Source organism: Bidens hawaiensis, unplaced genomic scaffold (assembly GCF_021521415.1).
Source record: "Bidens hawaiensis isolate Kalapana, Puna unplaced genomic scaffold, B.hawaiensis_p1.1 tig00006365_1, whole genome shotgun sequence".
Classification (NCBI taxonomy): Eukaryota; Viridiplantae; Streptophyta; class Magnoliopsida; order Asterales; family Asteraceae; genus Bidens; species Bidens hawaiensis.
Window position 1 is genome coordinate 1,166,209 of NW_027491425.1, and position 14,024 is coordinate 1,180,232.

A 14,024-nucleotide genomic window follows, 5' to 3' on the forward strand; every position below is an offset into this window, starting at 1 on the left:
ATCTTCTCCCCATTGCACGTTGCCAAAACAACTCTGTTTTCTTAACGTTTAATTCAAGACCCAAACGAGGGCCCTCGGACCTGATAATATCTAAAGCTTTAGCCACCTTTCTAGTGTCCCTGATAATCTTACCATCATCCAAGTACCAAGCATGGAAAAGAAGCTTGCAGCGATCTCTGATTCGGTGAACAAGTGGATGCAAAACTAAGGCAAAAAGAAGAGGCCCAAGAGGGTCCCCCTGTTGAACCCCAGTGGTGGACCTAATGTCAACTCCCACATATAACCTAGTCGATTGCTAATATAAAAAATCCACCCATAGGGAAATAGAAGGGCATCGACTCTGTAGCTCATGAAGAAGGGCCGTCCTATCGATTAAGTTGAAGGCATTAGAGAAATCAACAGTAAGAATAGCCAATGACCTATCCGACGAAACTAATTTAAAAACTTGTTCGCGCTATGAAGCACAACCTTTACCCCACTAGGGACTTGTAACATCCTAAAATTTTAATGTTGAATAAAGAAAGTTATGTTTAGTGATTTCGCGTTAATTATTGGATATCCAGAAAGGAGCGGATCATGGACTTGGATTAATTGAGATGGGTTAAATGAGAATGGGCCTTAGGTCCATGGGATTTAAGGGATATAAATATCCCCTAAACTCTAAAATATCTTTCATTTCACCATATTCTCTAACACTCCTAAACACACATACCACACACCAACACCGCCGCCGGCCGAGGGAAGAACCGAGCCAGATCCGAGAGAGAGAGAGCGATTAGTTGTGATAACAAGTTAAACAAGATCCAAACAAGCTCAGAAAGGTATGATTCTTGATCTTTGAAGTTTAAAGATCCAAGTTTTATAGTGTAGATACGACCGAAAATGGTCGGGAAGCGTAGTGGGTGATGTCGAACCTTAACAAGGGTGTTAAAATCGCCAAAATGCTCAATAAAAACCAAAACAGCGGCTGATCTGGGCAACTTCGCCTGCAACTGGGCAACTTCGCCTTCAAAGCGATAACTTCGCATTCAAAGCGATAACTTCGCTTGAGGCCAAGTTCGCCTAATTGATAACTTCGCTTACGGCTAAGTTCGCCTGATGACAACTTCGCCTAGAGCTAAGTTCGCCTGAGGCTTAACTTCGCCTAAAGCCAAGTTCGCCTTATGACAACTTCGCCTAAAGCTAAGTTCGCCTAAGGTTTAACTTCGCCTAAAGCTAAGTTCGCCTAAGGTTTAACTTCGCCAAAAGCCAAGTTCGATTAGAAAATAAAAAAAAACCTAATGAAAAATGTGTTAAGACAGTTAATGTAAATAAAATTTTTCAAAGCTGACCTGGCAGCTCGACCCCAGCCAGGGCAGGCTCTGCCCCTTGGACCCTGCTAGGGGCTGCCGCCCCTAGACCCCGCTGCCAGGGGCGCTGCCCCCGGACCCCCGTTCGTTGTGGGTAGTAGTTAAGACTAGAAAGATGATATGAGTAGTGATAGTTGTTTGATACGTATACTTGTTATACAGTCAGCCGTGCACAATTGAAGAAAGGGATTACGATTAACGGTGAACGTAACCGTGTTCAGGTGAGTTTCTAGCCCCATTCCTTGCTATGTTTTCGGGGCTGTGTGCATACTTGATGTGTTGATTAATACATTTATCCTAAGCGATAAGTGTATGCCATATGTGATATATGTGATATGAATGAATGATTGCTTGATGGTACGTGAACGATCTTCGGATATTGCACGTACTGTCAGGTTGTAACGCTAGGTATAAGGTAAGTATGTTATGTATGCTTATGTGTATGAATGTGATAAAGTTAATAAAAGAAGGAAAGGATGGTTGTATGGTAACGAAGAGGGAATCGAACCCTACTAATATTCGAGAACTAGGGAACCGAACCCTACTAATATTCGAGGAAGGAGGGTACCGAGCCCTAATAATACTCGAGGTATGATGTATGGTTGTATGGTAACGAAGAGGGAATCGAACCCTACTAATATTCGAGAACTAGGGAACCGAACCCTACTAATATTCGAGGAAGGAGGGTACCGAGCCCTAATAATACTCGAGGTACGATGTATGGTTGTATGGTAACGAAGAGGGAATCGAACCCTACTAATATTCGAAAACTAGGGACCAGACCCTTATAATATCTGTGATGTTAGGGAATCGAACCCTTCTAATATTCGAAAACTAGGGACCAGACCCTTATAATATCTGTGAGGTTATAGGGCGAAAGGCTCTTTAAAACGTAAGATTATGTATGTAAAGAAAGTATGAAGGTAAAAATGAAAGTAAAAGCACTTAGGTGTGTATGAAAGAAAGTTAAGAGGTTAAGTATGAAATGTAAGAATGTATTGTATGATTATGTGATTAACTAGAACTCACTCAGCGTAGCTGACTTTTAGTATGCACGCAGGTGAGTAGGATAAGGCAGCTCGCTTGAGGAGACACGTGGCACTGAATAAGAGTCTGGCATCTGAAGACTTATGATGTTTTAATTTTAATGCTTTAATGTTGAAAGACAAAGGATGTTTTGAGACAAGTTATGAATTATGTAATGTTTTATGAAAGTTTTATATTCCGCGTAAATGTTTTAATTAACTCTGATATTTAGAACTGTGTTTATGAGTAAATCCAACACGAAAGTAGGGCTACCGGTAACGGGGCCTTACAGGACTCCCACCCCAAATTGAAAGTCACAGAGATATTTAGCAATGTCCTTCTCGACACCCCTCATAGCCACCTTAGAAGCCAATCTCCTCCAAATGGCCCCTACGGCAATAGGCCTAATCCCATTGTCTGGTTTAAGCAATGGTGTAAGGGGGGCAGATGCAACAAACTCTGTTAACACCCTAGGGCGATCTTCCCCCCAAAAATAATAAACAACCATAGAAATAGCCTTGAGAGCAAACTGTCTGCAATTGGAGACCCTCTCACCATACAACGCATCTAAAATGTGTTGGGCTCTCAATTCGTCCCGCCCCGACGAAATACCTTTAGGGAAAGATTTAATGCAGCCAAGCACGCTATTAACGTCCACAACAAGGGGAGGCTCAGAAAGCAAGGAAACAGGCATACTCGGAGGGGGTAGGATAGGATGCATAGACACCAACGCATTCAAAGTATCCTTACCGAAAGGTGCAATCCCTGAAGAGCATAAAACTTTAACTGCAGCAGTGAAATACCTGTCCGCAACTTTCCGTAAACATTGTTTAACGTTGACGCACAACCCGGAGTTTTCCGACTCGGGACAAACGTATCACCCCTCGAAGCAACCCTTAAGGGTTGGTCAAAAAGCGATGATATAAGGTCAAAGAAACCGTCACTGTCACCCCAGGCTGCCAGCGCCCGCTGAATACTATGGCACTTTCGTTGATTATGGAAACTATTAGTGTGTATCGTTGATCACTTTCGCATTAATTTTGAACAAAAAAATTGAAATTTGGGCGATGACATAATCGTAAATTACAAAGAAATTGATTCTTCACCCCTTCACAAATACAATCGCTCGGCGTCTTCATCAAATTGTTTCTCAAATTCAATCAAAATCGCTAGGCATCTTCATCAAAGTATTTTGATTTTAGAACCGAAATCATCAGATTAATTTGATTTTAGAACCAGGATCCTGAGCCGCACACTTCAATTTAAGTTTTGCGATCGTTCAATTGAACCCACGTAATGCACTAACCAGTTGAGTAAAGATTCAGAAGTTTTTAGGGTTTTTAAAGGATGTTCAAGTGTAAAAGAAGATAGGATAATTACTCTGCTAAAGTAATTCTTTATATAATTATAGTAATTATGAAATCAAACAAATTACCACAAACTAATCTAGAATTGAAGAGCGAACCACCAATGCACCAATAGAACCCCCTTGTTTCATAAATTACTCTACTTATAAATGTGTATTACTCTACCAATAATATAAAATTACACTACTTGAAATTGAACATTACTATACTTATAATATAATATTACACAACATGAAATTGAAAATGACCCTATTTGTACTAAAATTACACCACTTTAAATTGAAAATTACTATAGTTATAATATAAAATTACACTACTTAAAATTGAAAATTACTCTAGTTTTATGTTTACTCGCAATACCAGTAACATAATTACTCTACTTATGACAAAAATTACTCTAGTTATATGTTTAGGTCATGATATCAAATTATATAATTACTCTACTTAAGAAAATAATTACTATAGTTATCATTTGAAAACCTTTGAAGTGTAACCAACGACCATTATACTGTCTTTTGAAATTTTTTTGTTGTTTTAAAAAATCTCAGTTACAAGCTTCAAATTATCAATCAATTTCATTTACAAAAAGCTTTAGTTACTCAATTAGTTCAATTCACAAGTTTCAATTTATGGATTAGTATAATTTGCAAGCATCAATTTGTCTTTGTAGTAAACTTTTGTTCATGAAATTGATTTCTTTAATTGATCGATTGATTCTGTATTTACAGTTGATCGATTGATTTGGTATTTATAACTGATCAATCAGGTAAATTATATTTGATCTATTGCTTTGAAAGCTTTAATTGGTCGATACGTTTGAAGTAGGAGGATGAAAGAGAGTAAACCATTTAATTACAAAAATGCCATCGTAAAAAAATTGTAAATCCTTCAGTTCGCACGTTTTGTACATATATATGTAGGTGAAAGTTAACGTACAAATTAAATTAATGTGCTAACTGTGAGAATCGATGAATGTAAATTATATATGCAAGTAGTGGAATTATGTAATTACATCGTAGTGTAATTACACTATACTATAATTACACTGTAATTACACTATATTGTAAATATAATTACACTTATCTGATTCTCACCGTTAACACGTTAATTTAATTTGTATTTTATCCAAACTAAATATATATGCGCGCGCTCACACACACAAGAGAAATATAGAATTAAAACCATATGTCACATCGTTTTTTTACACATGTAATATATGTTATTACATTTAATACAAAACATCAAAAAACTCATTTTTTTACTAAATTTTAAATATGTTTTTAGGAGAGAGAAAAAGTTATATTTACATTCACATTTTTTATTAACTTTAATCGTGGATCACAAGATTCAAACTTTAATTAAAAGCATGTAGTTGAGAACGAGTTTTTAGAGTTTTACAACTCAAGTGGGTTTTTATTTTAACCTAATCCCATATATATATATAAATATACATATATATATATTATATGGGATTAGGTTCAAGAGAAAACTCATCTTTAAATAGAAAACTTAAAAACTCCTAAAGAATTATTTTTAATTAAAAATAAAAAAATATTTTCAAATTTCTATTTTTGCCATTATTCTTATATTTTCTTACCCTTTGCTAGAAAAAAATAAAAAAAAAACCCACTTTAATGCACATACGTATTACTGTGCGATATCGTTGTATTACACATGTGTATTACTATGTATTTTTAAGTTTAATATTGTTTAATAGCATATATTTAATATTTGTGTATTGTATATATATAGTAGTGTTGTATTATATGGGAAAAAAATAATAATAAAATAAAAGTCGATGTAGTGCACATGTGCGTTAATGCTGTATTACACATACGTACTTATAATGTGTATTCGATGTGCGTATTAGTCTTATATTGCATATATACAATAATGTATCAAATATGTGCAATAGTGTTGTAATACAATACAAACACTTTTGCATATATGCAATGCACACTATTACACATGTGCACTACACCGACGAGGTTACCGACAATGGTTTTTTTAGCCAATAACACATATAAGAATGGGAAAAAAAGAAACTTCAAAAAAAATTAAAAAAAAAGTTAAAATAAATCTAAAAAATTCTCCACTCTTTTTGCCGCCAAGTTCAACTCGACCAGTTCTTGCCTTAGGCCGCCCATCATCATCTCCATCTACCTCCAACCCCACCATCAAACACCACTCTTCATATCTTTTCCTAGCCTGTGTCATGTCATGTGGTCGCACAACACCAGGCCGATCTGAAACTCCTTGTTGCAAATCTTGCATCGGTGCACCAGCTTCTAATAGTCAGGGCGGATCCACTATGGGTTCATCGGATTCACGGGAACCCACTGGGTTTTAGATTTTTAGTAGAACATCCATATAAAAAGACTGGAGTGAACCCACATATAAAATACATAGTGAAGTAGTGAACCTATACGCAAATTGAACAAATGTTCTAGTGGTTGAGTCTCTACTTTATAATTGAAGATACCTAGGTTCGATTCTCTCTTGCTGCATGTTTTCTAATATTTTTTATTCAAAACATATTTAAGGTTTATTGTTTTCACTCTATGGGCCACACTCTCCATCACAGCCTCCACCACAAAGCAAAATGCCTATACTATATATGCATGCTTTCTAATATTTTTTATTTAAAACATATTTAGAGTTTATTTTTTTCACTCTATAGCCTACACTCGCCATCATAGCCTCCACCATACAACATAATGTATATACATTAACTGCAAGATTTAAGTAAAGGCTAAGCCATGTAGCGTCAAGTATTGTTGAACATGCCTCTATGTTAGTTTTCCTATGCTGTGTAATTATGCTAATGCATTGTTTTTTAAAAATATTTAGGACTAAATTCTTGGTTTAATAATTTATTTACCGATGCATATGCTTCATATATATCTAGATATGGGGAAAAGATGAAGATGCGGCCTAATTAAACAAATAGGATTGTTCTCAGTGTAAAGATGTATGTAATTGCAGCATTTGTATTTATATTTATGAAACTTTATCTGTTTATGACTTGTGAAATTAAGATGAATTTCAGCGTAGTAAAAAATGCGGTCATTAGCCCACTCGTATAGTTACACCAATGGCAAAGGCATGCGGATTACTGTTGTTTTTTTTAATGGAGACGTTTTTTTTAATTACTGTATCATATTTATTATGTGATTAACCTTACCCGACCCAAACCGTTGAATCGACCCGAAAATTTTTATGCCCAATCCTATGAATTCGGGAGCACCTAAAAACAATGAACCCACTGAAAAAAAGTCCCTGATCCACCACTATTCATAGCAACAAGACCCAAAGAGAGCTAAGCCCCCAAACTCGCCAATATATAAATGAAGCTTTCTTCCATTTCATATTCCACACCGTATTACCATCGACCTTTTCATAACACTGGAAATTAAACAGGACTTATCATTTTCATTCGGAAAAAGATTTGGGAAGGTTACCCTTAACGACTCTTCTGATATCCAAGGATCAATCAAAAAACGGGTTTTAACTCTAACACCCAGCTTTCCTTTGATAAGACTAGCCATATTAAGCGCGAGATAATTTCTAATCTAGAAATTTTGTTCCACGTAACCGGTTGGCTTTTCGTGTGGAGAATAGGCCACAACATGTTGGCTTAACTCGATATTCTGAATTATAACAATGCCACATTCACTTTTATTATGATTATTATTATTATTATTATTATTATTATTATTATTATTATTATTATTATTATTATTATTATTATTATTATATAATTTTGTCATAAAAAACTCAACGCAAAAACAACGTAAAGTAATTGCAATCTGATAAATATTTAAATTAAAAATACAAAATTTTATTAATAATAAACCATAACCAAACACCCACTTATGACAAAGTAAATAAGATTATATCAAATTTAAACTTTATAAACTCGAAACAAAGTTATGAGTGTAATTAGAAACTACTATACATCTTCTTCTTATTGAATTAATTTTTAATTTATGAAAAATGAAAGGTACTTAAAATATTAAAGTCCTAAGAAATTTTGTTGACGTAATCAATATTTTGAAAAAAAAAAGAAAACTAAATGCACTTAAAATACTATTGGAAGAAAGCATTTCTATTTGCAACTTGGCCTGGGGTTGGATCTAAAAACAACAAAAATTTAAAGAGGGCATGATTCGAACTTTGGTCATGGCTTCAAGTTAAAAAATGTAGAAAATACTACCACTTCGCTGGAACAACATTAGTTTGAGTATACCGAGAACTAAAGTTATGTATCATGTATACAATTATTTATTTATTATTTTAATTGAGGCCTTAAAAATCAATTATTTATTTATTATTTTAATTGAGGCCTTAAAAATCAATTATTTATTTATTATTTTAATTGAGGCCTTAAAAATCAATTATTTATTTATTATTTTAATTAAGGTCTTAAAAATTTGAGGGACCTCAAGCCCTAGCTTTAGTTTGTTAAACATTAGGGTCGGCTCTGCAAGTGCTTGATAAGTTTGAAACCTCTTCTCGCATGCCATTGGAGTTGGCATGGTTCATCTTACCCTCGAATGGCTACTTGGGGCTTTGTGTAACAAAAAAATATAAAGTTTGAAAGGGGTTTCATAACCGACTTTAGTAGCATCACCAGCTGCTTTTTTCTATATTATTTTAAACTAGGGTTTTCGTCCAGCGCACAAGTCGGTAAAGCGGCGGTAAAACTCAAGCATTATCGGTCTCAAATGTTGAGGCGTAAATCGACACGAATTCAATCGGTTTTGGTTACGTGTGTTATGGTTTCAGAACTAAAACAACAAATAAAACAAAAAAATATTGAGATACAGAAATGGGGTGACGTCGGTCAGTAAAACTCGGGCATTGGTAAAACCCAAGCGTTGTCATTCATGGACGTTGATGCAGTGAGTCCATACGCAAATTTGATTGGTCTCCATCATGTTTATTACGATACCAGAACCAAAACTTAACAAAACAAAACAAAAAACAAAACAAATTTGGTATTCTGTTGATTTTCTTTACGTTCGTTACAGTATCGGAACTAAAACAAAATGCGGTGAGTTAGCGCGAATTGGATCATTATCCATCACGTTCCGGAACTAAAAAAACAAAATTGGCATTCGGTCAGTGTCTCTGTCACGTTGGTTACGGTATCATAACTAAAACACAACAAAACAAAACAAAAAAAAAAGCAAAAAAAACAAAAACAAATTTGTCATTTGGTCGATTTTCTTTACGTTGTCGGAACTAAAATAGAATGTGATGAGTCTGCGTGAATTAGGTCGTTTTTTATCACGTTCGTTACATACCCCCCAAAGAAAAGCAAAATTGACATTTAGTCGGTGTACCGGAAAAAAGTAAAAAAAATGCCGTCGACCACTAAAGTGCCGCCAAGTGGTCCAATCGCCGTACTTGTGGCACCAAAGTTGTGTTTTATAATAATAATAATAATAATAATAATAATAATAATAATAATAATTTGCTTTTAATTTTAATTATATTTGGTAAATATTTTAATTATGGAAACCATTAGCTAGTGGGATCGATGAAGATGATCACCATGGCATTTTGATTAAATCCGTTGAAAATATTTAGAGTAAAATCAAAACAGAATCTCGCATCAAACCAATCTGATATCCAGATAGAAAATATACAGACGATTAAGGGTTTTTAATGTGTATTCCTCATATAAGTTCTTTGAAACATAAGGGTTTACATCCATTAACACATGATATTTTAATTATTGCAAACCAACAATAGTCAAACTTGGATATAATCATATGCAAATCAAACATACATGTGCATGCATGCATGTACAGAACTGAGTCAACTGACTGATCATCCTATTTAAAGTTTACGAAATTAACAATCAATTATTATTAATTTCCTAACATAAAAATCAAATACAAATTCTCCATTCTTTTGCCGCCAAGATCAACTCACTTCTCGCCTTATGCCGCCCTTCACCGTCTCCATCTGCCTCCAACCGCACCATCAAACAACTGCTCTCCACATCTTTTCCCAGCCTGTGTCGTGTCATGTGACCGCCCAATGCCGGGCCGGTCGCAAACTCCTTGTTGCAAATCTTGCATCGGTGCACCGGCTTCATAGCAACAACACCCAGACTTAACACGGTTGCAACATTAATCTGATCAGCAACCTTTGGGTGGATTCCTTGATGGCCTCCGAGTGCTTGATAAGTAGTAAACCTCTTCCCGCATGTCTTGCATTCGTAACCATTAGCGTTCGCACGGTTCATCATAGCCTCCGATAATCCGATAATATGTGGAATGTGAAAAGGGGTGAGTGTGTTGTGTGTGATTGAGAATGAAGTCAATGAGTGGTATTTATAGGAGGGGTTAATTATTAGGATTACTTGCGCATGGGGCTACCTAATTAGGGTTTCCTAAATTTTAGAAGTATGTATGCATACAAACTGTTGGAGATTTTATATTAATTCATATATTGTGGATTTTTATATACGAATATCTCGGCAATAATTTGGTGTCAACAATATTTAAAACTTAAACTTAACTTAATTGGTTTAATTTCTTAAGAGTTATTTACATGTCGACAATCTAGCTTGTTGGATACATTGAAATGAGTTGTTGTTTGTTATCTTTTATTGTTAGGCAAATTAAAAATAAATAATCTCAACTTTAATGTATTGGCCGATAATAATTTCAACTTTAAAAATCACTACCAGTGGTCCCAACTTTCAACTATTATTGTATCAACGGTCCTCCGTTAAAAAACACTTAACGCCGTTACGCTTTTTCTTGAGTTTCAAACCGATGTTTTAGGGCTTTTGATCGGAAGAACGATACGATTCGTTTTATGTAAAACTTATCTCAAAACGATGATTCAAATGGCTTGATTTTTGTTAATTGGAAATTTAAACACCCGAATTGAAACATTGTTTCATCGTTTGGATCACCGTTTCGAGATAAGTTTTACATCGGTCGACTCATATCGTTCTTTCGAACGAAAGCCCTAAAACATCATTTTGAAACTTGGGAAAAAACGTAATATCGTTAAGTGTTTTTTAACGGAGGACCATTGAGACAAAAATAGTTGAAAGTTGGGACCGCTTATAGTAATTTATAAAGTTGAGATTATTAGCGGTCAATACACAAAAATTGGGATTATTTATTTCCAATTTTCCTTATTGTTATTATTCTATTACTTTTATTTCTTAATCCATCCACTGTGCAGTGACTTGTTCCCTCAAGTCTTGGATTACTACTAAAGTTCATGTGAATATTACCGGTGACGGATTCAGAAAAATTTTTCACAAGGGTCAGAAATATCTTTTGGGTTGGTACTTGGCTATATATATATATATCGGTTCGGTTGGGCCTAACGGGTCGGGTCAAATCAGGTTATAATTTTGTTTTTGTCCAATTCGGTCATTCCAATTGTTCATATAATGTATTAGTTTACATGTGTGCAACTGCCTTTACGAGAGTGTTAGCCAGCGGTTTGATGACCATGAATGGATTTTTTAAAAGCCAACTGGTTGGGTTGGCTAAAGTAATCAAATTGACCAAGTTGATCGGTTTTACAGTGTTTTCAACAATTAACGAGTAAATCGTTGTGTATTGTTATATAATATATATGGTTTTTGGTTTTGAGTTAGGTTAGATCGAGTCATATAATAAAAGGATAAAACTAAGTTAAATAAACTTATATATGCCAAAAATGTTTTCTATATATAAATAAAAATATACATTTATATATTGATAAACTTACCGTGTCTATAATAATAGTTAAAATGAAATAGAAGAAACTTATAACCTATTCAATAAGTAAAAATATTATACATTAAAAGATATAATATATAAAATATCAATACAAAATGAAAGTAAAACCTAAACATATTCTTGATCAAACGAACTGATAAAATAATAAACAAGATAAATTATTTAAGTTAATTTACTTTTATTAAAGCTATTGTATTTTTCAATATTTTATAGCATAATTTAGTGAAATGGTAAAGCTATGTAATGGGGGCAAAAATAAATTAGATAGCGTCATGTCATAACAAAGTCGGGTAAAAAAACCTACATTAAATCATAGAAATATGAAATGGCTTTTAAGTAATAATACATATAGGAACTAAAACTGCAATAATAAATACTTTAATCGAACATGCATTGAAGTTAAATTCAGTCTAACCTATTGCAAATTAATAAATTGTGAGTAGATGTAATTAGTTTTGGAAAAAAGACAAAACATTTCAATTTTATGTTGGATTGGGTTAGCAATAAAGGTCTTTATGGGGTCTACTATATAAATTTAAGGGGGCCAATTAACACAATACAAAAATTAACACTATTTATGTAACTTTGAGTGGGGGTCTTAACCCCCCCTCAACAACACATCCGTCTGTCACTGTCCAGACCTTCAAACTTCCACCGATAGCTCTTGTCAGAAATTTTTTTATGGTAATCTTTTTTTCTTCTCATTTTCTCATTATCTTACAGGGGTCGGTGTTAAAATTTTACATGGGTCGATCGGAATTTTTTCTTTTATATAACACTAATTATTTTTTCACCAGGGGTCGGCCGACCCCCCTACGGTAAAGCGTAGGTCCGCCCATGAATATTACTATACACTTCAAGATTCTTTTGTCTACTAAGTTGAACCTATAGCAGCAGCTCCCCATATGTCGTCATAGGGTTCATCGGGACAACATCGACGCTAAAACTCACAACTGCCGTTGCTATATGTTACATGTTAGCAACAACTTGTCATCGCTAAATGTTAACTTTTAGCTAATTAACCTAGCCTATCTTCTTTTGTCTTCATTACCTTACCAAAAAAATATATCCTTCGTTTCGCTTCCAATTGATTAGTTCTACTTTTTGGGGCTTTGTATAAGGACAAAAAAATAGTTTGGAAGTGTTCCCGTAAGCGTAAGCGACTAATTTAGTTACGGTTTGAAATTTTTTAAATCATCCGATAGAAAGTTAGAGGTTAAAACCGACACAAAACCAAACTGATGATTGGTTTGGACGGGTTCACGGTTTGAAACCAAACCATGAACACCTCTAGTTTTAGTAAGACGCGACTCTTTATAGAAGAATATATCTACATTTTTAGCCTTCCATATACACTAACAAGTCATGAAGGCAATCCCGTATAAAACCTTTCTCTTGGAATGACCCGAAACTCAATGATGGCGGCTTTTAAAGTTGAGCATGTCTCGAACTGAAAAGACATAGATAAGAGGAACTTTACACCAATTACTAATAAAATATCAAATCAGCACTGTTAAAAGACTAACCATCAAAATATAATCACTATTTTCCTAAAAAGTCTCCACAAAGTCTACAATTCACCGAGATCACATTAATGTTTATTTTAGATAAGCCCATTAGAGTCAAGAGCTAGCTTATCCATTTCCACATTCCAAATGAGAATGTTCACTTTTTTTTAAAAACTCATAAATTGGCCTTGGAATTAGTGAAAGTAAAAAAGAGATTCTTCATGGATGCCACCGAAAAGATGCCTGATCTTGGATCCGAACCCAATGGTCGAGAGTAGAAATAAGAGCATCGGTGAAGCTGTGATCCGATGCAAGGGATATGAAATGCCAGAAGATGGGCCTGATGTCTTTATCGGTGGTCCTTTCGAGCAAGATACACTTAAGGACTTTCACTCTTGGAGTTTTGACAACGAGACTGGTGAAGCTATGATTCGATGCAAGGGAGATTCAGGGTACAAGGCGTTTCACTTCTTTGATGAGCATATGCTGATGCGGTTTGAGAAGGAGGACATCATGAAACTCCACAAAAGTCCTCGCATTTCCATCTCTGACTCTATCAAAGCAGATGTTGAACATATCGTTGAGAAGTTCAACAAATTTTTTCGTCGAGTTGTTGACGACCAGCTAGATGATGAAGATCTAGCATACGAGATGGACTGGAGACAAAGGCTAAAAATAATACTAAAGACTAGAGGGATATTGTAGAGCCCATTTGTGTAATGTAGTCTTTTGTATTATTTCGCTTTGTTCACAATGTATTTTGTTAGCTTTCGTTTGTATTACGTATGTTGGGCCCGAGGCCTTGTAAACAAAAGCCCATTAGGTCGTAAATAATGAAAGTATGCAAATGCATACCTTCACTGTAAATAGTGAAGGCGTGCACTTGCATCACAACCTTTTGCAAAATAACAACTCTCACCTATCTTCTTTCTCTCTACCTTATCCTTCCTTTCCATTTACTGTAATAACATAAACATAAAAGATCCGAGATCTCGGTTACCTACAAGTGAC